The sequence below is a fragment of the Aphelocoma coerulescens genome (genome assembly GCF_041296385.1).
Source record: "Aphelocoma coerulescens isolate FSJ_1873_10779 chromosome Z unlocalized genomic scaffold, UR_Acoe_1.0 ChrZ_unloc_scaf_2, whole genome shotgun sequence".
NCBI classification, from domain to species: Eukaryota; Metazoa; Chordata; class Aves; order Passeriformes; family Corvidae; genus Aphelocoma; species Aphelocoma coerulescens.
This window is the reverse complement of record NW_027184087.1, coordinates 262982-272997: the sequence shown is the minus strand read 5'-3', so window position 1 is coordinate 272997 and position 10016 is coordinate 262982.

Genomic DNA, 10016 nt, shown 5'->3' with positions numbered 1-10016 from the left:
AAGATATTCCTTAAAGAACTGCAGACTGTGGAGAGCCCTCCCTGCAGCAGAGGAAAAGTGCAAGTGATACAGTGCCATAAAGATGGGGAGGTAGTAGTGCTTGGAATGACAGAATGATGGTGAGCCCGGAAGAGAGGAAGGGTGGTGTTTTTTTGCTTTCTGCTGTGCAGATCTGTATTAAAAGACAATAAAATATTTTTTCCCCAAGTTGAGCTGGTTTTGCCTCTAACAGTAATTGGTAAGTAATCTTCCTGGCTTTACCTTCACACATGAATGTTCTCATTGTGCTTTTTCCTATTTCAGTCCCCATCTCTATGTGGGGTGTATATGTGTTTGTGTCTTTGTCTGTGTGTGTAGCTAAGGCTACCATAATGAACAAATACAATCTCCCACAGACACATATTTATATTAAAAAAAAAAAACAACCAACATATAAGTATTTTTTCTTGGCAGTGTCTTTTTAATTAATATTTGAGCACAATTTACTCTGCCATTTTTTCTTGGCGGTGTCTTTTTAATTAATATTTGAGCACAATTTACTCTGCCATCTCAGAGAATTTAATTATTTTTCAATAAAGATTTTTTGTTACATCAGAGGTTTACTATAAAAGGACAAAGGACCAGTTTGCCATCATTATACAGATCAGTTTGAATTGTCATCAGGACTGGGTATGAGCACGTCCCATCATTTGATTATTCTTGGTTTCCTCAGGTGTGAAAGAACCAGATTCAAATAATTCTGCACATGGACAATCTACAGTGCTCTAGGTTATGGTTAAACTTGACCAGGCTTGTTACAGCTTACAGTGAGAAAAGGAGTGACATAGATGTATGTAGAGAAAAAAATAGGCATAAAATTAACGGAATTCCTTAGTAGAATCAAAATTATTAAAGTCAAGTGTTCATGAGATACTATTGAGATACACTTTCATTAATCTTATAAAATAATACAATAAATCAGTTCTAGAATTTATTTTTATATCGTGCACACAATTGAATATTATTTCACCTTCATTTTATATTTTACTTCTTTGCTCCTGTATACCAAGGCTCTCTGATTTTCTTATATATATTTCTTTCTAATATAACCATAGAGATATTTTATCTTTTGTAATATTTTTTCTCTTTATACTGCTTCAAATATAATATTGAGAGCTCTTGATGATGCAAGGATGTTTTTCAGATGAGATGAGATTCTGTTGAGAACTGTAAGCAAGTGTGGTTTTTTTGAGTGTGTTTTCACTAGAACATTTTCTATGTTACAATAAGTCTTCCTTCTTTTGGAAAGTAAACAATAACCATTCCTTTGAACAGCTGTCTCAGAAAATTTGCTGAAATAGTTTGTTCATTATGTTTGGTGAGTTAAATTTTCAATGGTTTCAGCTGAAAGTACTGTGTACTTACAACATTAGTATTTATTCCTCGTACAGTACTTCTAACCCACATATTAAAGTATTTTTTCTGTCTTTAATGGGTTAATCTGGGCCCTTGTATGGGTATATTTGCTATAGTCTTGTTAAAAAGTGGTTTATCAAGTACCAGTTTCAAGCAGTAGAGTATGAATACACTGCTGCTGCCTCTGGTATTCTTTTTTCTGAGAATGCTATCCTCCACTGTGTGTAAAAAGTAGGTAGAAGTCTGAAACCCATTAAAGTTTTTGTAAAGCTGCTTTAAAAAAAAAAATTCAAGTTCCTGGTTGGGAATTGCCGGGAAAATATTCATATTACTCAAAAGAGCACTTGAGGTACAGCATTGTCAAGACCTTACTGGCCCAGAAGCAGAAGTCGGTGCAGATACAGTCTGTTTCCTTAGCAGTAACATCCATGAGCGGGTACAGCACCACTCTGATACAGCTGTGCTGGTCTTGATTCACTGACATTAGTATTTGTTACTGAATAACTCTGCACTATATCCCTTTCCCAGACTAACTTTATCTTGACTTTTTTTTTTTTTAAGAGGACCTGTTTTTAAAGTTTTTTTGAGGTTAATAAAAGTATAAATATTTCCAGCTAGGATTTACAGTAGCGAATTGACTAGAATAAAAGCCTTATTATTAGAGTGAGTCTAAAAGGAGTTTTGTTTGAAGTTAGTTTCAGGTTTTCAGTGGGGTCTTACTTCTGGTTTTGGTTTTGGTTTTTTTTTTTTTTTGTTCTAACTTATGTACTGATTTATTTCTGTGATTAAAAAAATACCAGAAAATTAAATGTATAAAACTTTTGATGGACAATTTCAATGTAAGTGGTTTTTTTTAACTTACTAAGAGCTTTCTTCTATCCTTCTGCATCTTAAAATGAAGCAATGTCTGTAGAATATGGGTGAATGTACAGTAAGACTAATTTTCATTGAAATTGTGGCGTTACCTGATGAACGCTTGATGTAGGTGAAGTACAACTTACAGGGTTTATTTAAAAAGTGGCATATGTATTTTAACACAGTGTATATGAGACTGTAGAATATGTATGGGGAGCAGAAACTATAGGAAAAGGCAGGGGTTTAAATATTTATGGTGTTTTCTATTGCTTTTATTGTAGTATGTCTCACACAAAATATTATGAGTGTTATGAGTATGAACGGTCCCTAAGTTCTCTCTGTTTATAATTGAAAGCTTTAGTATTAAATATAAAAGCACAGATTACATTTCATTTGTATTTTCAACTACCATATGAAGAATTATCTTGATGTTATCATCCATAGCAGTGAAAGAAATGGAACTTTTAAATCTTTCCTCATCTTTTCTTGATCGTAAATGTTGATGAGGACATGGTTAGAAACTAAGGTTCACTGGAATAACATGATAACTATGGAGCAAGTGGCAGTGAGACATGTAGATAGTCTACAGTATGTTGGAAATGTATTGTTGGAACACGCTTAATATTCATTAGACATTCTCTGGTTCTGCCTTCCTCAGTCTATTGTGGAATACAGTGGAAGCAAAGAGGAACTATTTTCACTTGCAAGTTGTAACACAATTTGTGATGCATTAAAGTAATGATCCTTGAATCTGCTGCCCTTGATAGTGGTTCCAAAACAATACCTGCTGTGCAGCATGAAGAGGTAGCTTCACGGTGCATTTCATTGATAGTGGAGTAACAATGAACTTTGATGTGAGTTGTGCATATTATATTATTTATGCACGTGTTCTTGCTTTATTGCCTTTTTTATGGATTTGGAATCATATGTACTACTGTGAGTTTAATCAGCATGACAAACAGATCCTTTTTTCCCCCCCTCCTGGATAATCCTTTCTGCTTGCATTTCCACAGCCTTTTTATCCTGTCTTCAAAGGTTCATTTTCAGGCTACTGTCCTTCTGGGTAACAGTGTCTGGATAGCAATGTTTTTAATCAGTCTGTCAGAGCCATTCTGCAGTCAGTCTGAGACATACTCATTGATTAGTTGATCTTTCCTCTCTTCAGGAAGCTTCCTGCTTCTTCAATACTATGCACATGCATAAAATAACTTAGTGTGTGCTAAAGGTGATAAGATTATTTTGTTAGTCCATACTACTGATGCTCCAAGCAGTGTGCAGACCTTCGCTGCTCTGCCTGCTGAGTATCTAGCACTGTTATCACACACCTAAAATATCTCTAGTCTGGCTGTTACTCTGCTTTTGGACTACACAGCTGTCTTCTGACCTGATAGTCATTGGTTATATAAAGTGATATTTGAACAATATCTCTTCAACCCTTTTTGGGTTTCTTAATAGTTTCGTAGTCTGTATAATTTTAAGACATACTGTACTGGCTTGATCTGATGCACAATATTTCAGTGTGGTTCATTTCGTAACTGAGTGGGAAGGCTCTCTGTAGTATAGAAAACAAGCTTCCCAAACACAGCTTATTCCTTATTTGTTTTATCACTCTTCTCTTACATTTTTATTTTCTTACCATGTCTGTAGTCAAATGCAGAGTTTTGGCTAGAGCAAAATAAAATAACAGGCATGACCGTTTTAACTTTGCTCAAACGAGAGAAGATGTTATCTTCCTGCAGTAATTGGAAAGGTTTATTTTGGAAACAGGAATGTTGTTTTACGGGTGTTTCTGCTTTTCTGAACAATAGGTCATATCTAGTGTTGACACAAAGCTGTTTTTTTGAAAGGATGCCTTCACTTGCCCCTTTGCCAGTGACCTTTCGTTCTCCTACCTAACAGAAGAAAAAGTATGAGCATAATCTCCGTTCTTTTATTCTGTCTCCCTGAGTAACATGGTTGATGTTCCAGAACTTGAACTGCTTGGAGGATAAAGACCCATCACATTTGATTTAGCCAAATTTCCTTATGTGATTTCCTCTTTTGTTATGCATCACACAGAGCTTTGTTCCAGTCTAGCAGCCTATGACAATAACCTGGAAACTGAGACTGCAGCTGATGGAAAGCAGAGTTAAAAATGAAAAGGCATGAAAAACTACTGATAAAAGTAAGGGGAATTTTATAGATTATTTAATATGTGCTTATAAAATGCAGTCAGTGCTGATACATGTTGGAGGCTACAGTGGTTACATGCTCCTGTAAATACTGGGTATGCTTGATAATTTTTGCATGTCCTGCCTGCACAAAGTAGTTTAAGAGCAACTGCAGAGTTCTGTGAAGGATCAGGATTTTGAGAAGGTTACCAAAATTTGGGTCATCAAGGTATGAAATTCTTGCCCCATGTCTTCATTTGCTTTGGTGAGATTTTAACCAGACTTAAAACAGAAAAACTTAAAATTAGGAGTATCACAGAACCAACACAAGAGGTCAGAATTCACCAGGTGAGCTCATCCTTCCTAAGCCAAGAAAAATAAGTAGCCTTAAGCTATTGTTAAACAAAAGAGCAAATGGTAATCAATCAATTGGATAAAAATGTACAACTAACCAAGTATTTTAGTCCCTTTTGCTTTTTTTTTCCTAAAGTCTAAGTGTACACTAGTACTGGAACTCTGAAAATGAAATTTAAATATCTCACATAATTATCTAACTAAAACAGCCTAACAGAAGCAATAAAAACTCTAGTGTTTCAAACAATAGAACTGGTAGCATGAGAAAAAAGCAAACTCACTCATAAAAACCTTAACAGAAAAAAGGACTGTAGAGTAACAGAGTGAAAAATTACTTTTCAAGACAATTTAATAGGGAATTAATTTCTTTAAACAACCAGTGATTGCTCTTCTAAGGTATGAAAAAAGCATAGTTATGTATTTGAAGGAGTGTTAAAAGTTCAAAAATACTATAACCCTGGGCAAAGAGTCAGGTCTTTGTCTGATACACAGGTGTACATTCACAAAACATAATGTCATGTTAGTGGCATGATGCTGTTCCAAGATTTGGTGGAATTCATAGTATAAAGTGATAAAATTGGGCAGTGTTACCCAAAGAGTGTAATAACACTGTAATAATACAGTCATATAAAAGAAGGTTTTGAAAGTCTTGTATTTGCATTGTACTTTCTGTCTAAAGACAACAAAAATTACTAAGTTTTGTTTAGTATTTTTTATGCTCCTTGATGCTGTTCAGAACTAAGTGGGGAAGAAGTGATCTTACCTTCAGCAGCATATATATTTTTGAAAAAAATAAAACCCGTCTGATTGAATTTCTGATCAATATTCTCTTTCTAACCCCCTGTTGAATTTTTCAGGAAAATAAATGATATGCTTTTTTTCCCTACTGCAACAGTTCACATATTCAAGAATGGAAGGGTACAAATACAATGCAAGAATACTTTGCTTTTAAAAGTAAAATTTCATACCGCCCTCCTGTTTCTCGTAATCACATGAGGAGTGGTTGACTTTTTTAAAAACGTGAAGTGTTGTCGATCCATATTGATTTCATCTGGCATTTTCAGCATCTTAAGACAGCATGGCAGTGTTAGTACTGCAATTACTTCCTTGTTCCTGGTAATGTATTGGGTACCTACATGCATCCTTACAGCAAAACAAGTATCTGCTCTTTTAGTTTGGGTGTAGTTTTCAACCTGAACTTCGTGGTGTCTACCTTTGACTCAATAATTTAGAGTGTATTAGCTTACTTTTTCTATACATCTGTGTAATAAGAATTGGTGATGAAAAATTGCTGAAGAAAGGATGGTATATGAAAATTGTTTTTTTCTGCAGAGTAATGCAAATAACAGGAAAATTTTAATTAACATTTATTTCAAAATTATTTAATTTCAAAGTCCTTTTAATTTTTTTTTAGTGCAGATTTTCTACTGGATTTTTATATGCTACTCTGTGTTACCTTGCAATGAGTATGTAATGTTTCGATCATTCTTTTTGGCTACCTACTCTCTTAATTTGTTCCTGAAAGTGTGTTTTTTGTCTGTTGGTAGGGGAAATAAGCCTTGCATTCAAAATTGTTCTCAAAGGTTCTTCCTGGCCCTACATTTTACAACATATCTTTGTTTGAACTTTGTTTTACAGCGATTCTATGCAGTGAGAGGCAGTAATTGATTTGTTCTATCCTTAACAGGCTGGCCACTTATTCTCTCTCTTTCTTTCATCTGTTTTTTCAGATGAACAAGAGACACTGAAAAATACAAGGGTTTTTTTGGTTTTTTAGTATTCTAAAACCTCTGTTCTGGCAGAAACATTTTGCCCTTATCAGCTTTAATGGACATAAGAATACAGATGCATATTTAAAATCTGTGACAAATTATCAGTCAATGAATTTTTAACAAGAGTTTTAGGCAAGAGGAGAACATTGCATATACAGATTTTATTGTCTAGAAAAAAGTCAAATTAAATAAATAAATAAAATACTAGAATCCCACATCTATGAAACAAAATTATTGGAATTATCACTTGCCATGCCTTGGAAAAAATACTGGGAGAAGACACATTGTGATTATTTTTACTGTTAAAGTAAAATGGATTTACATTTCCATTTCACATTTGAAAAGGGCTTATTTGTTTAACCACCTATGTAAAAAACTTGTTCTTCAAAACACAGTACTACTAAAATAGCTTAGCAGAGTAAAATCAGCAATTTTTATTAATAAATTAAAGATGAAAAAGGTTTGTGTGTGTGTGTATCTGTGTGCATGCACACATGCTTTTGTATAGGTTTATGAAAATCTTGCTGCCCAGTGCATGCATATTTATGTGCATTTGCTGAGGCTTGGTGTTTCAGGTTCACATGATTTAAGAGCACTAAGTGAAACTATTTCAGCCCAGTTTTACAAGATTTTTTTTTCTCTTTTCTTGCTTCTTTAGGGGCCTTCAAAATCACTTCAAAAGTTAATTTGTTACTCCTTGACTATAGAAGGAAAGATTGCTGCCTATGAACATTTCCACAACTGGTGATATCCTTGTGACCAGCTGTTTTAATGCTGTCTGGAAATTGGGCAGATTTCTAATTTACTTCCTTTAAATGAAAAACAAAAGACCAAGAAGCCTTCTCCAGAGGAGCAGGATGGAGAATTGCCTCCCTGCTGTTCTTCAGTCCCTGTTCTTGAAATTCAAGGGCTTTTATACAGATGTGTGCTGGTAAATAATACAAGAATAACTTCTGTATTTGTTACTGCTACAGTAATTTTCTATTGTGTCTTTCAGTATCTTTTCATCTTTTTTCTGGCATCCTTCACACCAGAAACTTTGTTACTGTTACAAGAATTTTCAGCATCTGAACTGGAAAATTTCAATAAAATTGTTACTCTTGGGTGTTTTATTCTGTATGAAATCGAGAGCATTCTATTAGTCTTCCTAAAAATTTTATTCTTCAGATTATATACTTCTTTGAATCTCCTCTCAAATGATCTTTTTCACTGTCCTGGCTTTATACAGTAGGAAACTGACAATACTCATGTGATGTGCTATAGAAATGAGATGTGCTAAGAAAAGGGGAATTTACCTTTCATATTTTCAATATATTTCAGGAGCTTGATTCTTATAAAACTTTATAATCATTACAAAAAAGATGTATTTTTTAACACTTTGATAATTCCAGTGGATTTCATATGTTAGTACTTTTTTGTCTGATGATAAAAAAATGCAGATATATCCAAAACTGATGTAGCCTTTTTTAATATTTAAGTTTCTTCATTCACATGCTGTGTATTTTAGCAAATGAATAGATTCATTTTTTTTTGTTTCCTGCTTGCAGACAAGTTATTATTTGCAGGAGAATCTGCTGGCCAGGGATACATTGTGAATAACTGACGTGAATTGGTCTTGACTTGTGTTAATTGATTGTCTTAAAATACGTCAAAGAGCTGCTGTAGTTTGGTAAGTGTTCATTATGTTAATTTTCATGATGACCTTCTACAAAGACTCAAGATACAGCTACAAATATAAATTCAGAAAACTTGTATTCTGGTAACATCATTGCTGTTGTACATTTGGGGCCAAATTTCAAGAAGCAGAAAATGTGGCAATTTACTTTCAAGGTGCTTGTGAAGAACTCTGTTACTGAGAATCAGACAGGTAAGGTAAAATGAAAGGTGAAAAATAGAAAGCTTTTCAAATCAATTTCTCTTTTGGGGTTGTACACATATAGGTGATTTGAAATTGTACTAATGAATAATTTTCAAAGTTTCCTGTCATTTAAAAAACATAAGCATTTGAGTTTCAAAAAGAAAAATTATAATTTCTCCCAGCTTGGTCAGAGAAGTTCATGGCCAAAACTTAATTCTGTGCCTTGGGGTAATTGTGATAATAGCAGTGTGTATGACACACTCAGACTGTTAGTTTCTTCCCTATCATGGCTTCTGCTAACTTAGGTCAGTATGCATTTTATCTTTTATCATTATAATTTTATCTTCCGTATCACATAAAGAAGCAACAAACTCTTAAAATTGTTTTTATTAGACAAATTATTAATTCGGTGTAATTTATTTGATATCTATCCACATTTACTTGAAAGTTGTGACTGTTGGCAGATGCTTAAAGAGTAGACCTGACAAAGTAATACAAAATTCTGCTTTCTTGCTTTTTGAATTCAGAGATTGCCAAGTTTCAGATTTTGACGGCTGGAGTCTCCATGTGCTACCCTGGTATGACTAGCAGTGGTCAACAACCCAGTATGGCAGGACCACAGGTTCCATCCAGGAGCTCTGTGCTGGTTGCATTTGAATATTTAATATATTTAAGATCACTCCAGGCAAAAGTGCAAAAATAATTTTAAATATTGACCATTAATTTAATTATGATGCACTTCAAAGCATGTCTAGCCATGCTCAGGAGGGCTGTGTCTTTGCTTCAGACTTTCTAACATTTTTAGTAACTGAATTTTGAGATAGATAGCAAGAAGGGTGAGAGATGTAAGAGATCATTAGCTTTTACAAGGTCAATTTATAAACTCCAATAAGCGTCCTGCATAATGTAGATTTGTTACAAATGTTGACCATTTTTAACTCGGTGAATCATTCAGGATGTTTAGCTACTGAATCATTCAATTTTCAATGAATCATTCAGATAATGATGGTAAAAGGTGTCTTTATTATTTGCTAAGTAGTTCAGATTACCAGAGTGAAGTTGCTGGTTTGAAAGGCTTTTTCATTTTTGTCATTATATAATTCTCTTCTATTCATACAATAAACATGTTTTTAAACTGCAAAACTTCACAGAATGTTTTCAGATGTTGCCGTTGCTTCTATGAGTTCTAAGAAGTCATCTTAAAATTTGAAAATAATTAATGGTGTGAAGGTAAAAATTACAGCAAATCAAGAGCTGGGTTTTCATTCAAATGAAAAAAACAAAAACTACAAATCAACCAACCAACCACCAGTACTTTACTTCTTTTTTGTTGTTGTTTGAGGACCAGACAGTGCAACAGCTTCAGTTCTCCGTACTGTGACACTTGACCACTCCTTATCACTTTAGGAGAAGATGTTTGTAACCCTGCAGATGGCCCTGCTCCTGCCCACCTCTCAGGCATGGAGACAAAAGGCATCTAAGTTCCCAGCTAAGACTTCTTTGGCTTTTGTTTGTTGTGCTATTGAGAGGGAGAAGTGTAGTCAGTCATTTTCTCATGTGTTTTTGTCATCTCTCCTAGCGGTGAACTGTAGGGATAAGCAAAAACCCTTTAAGGACTTCCTCCTGTCCCCA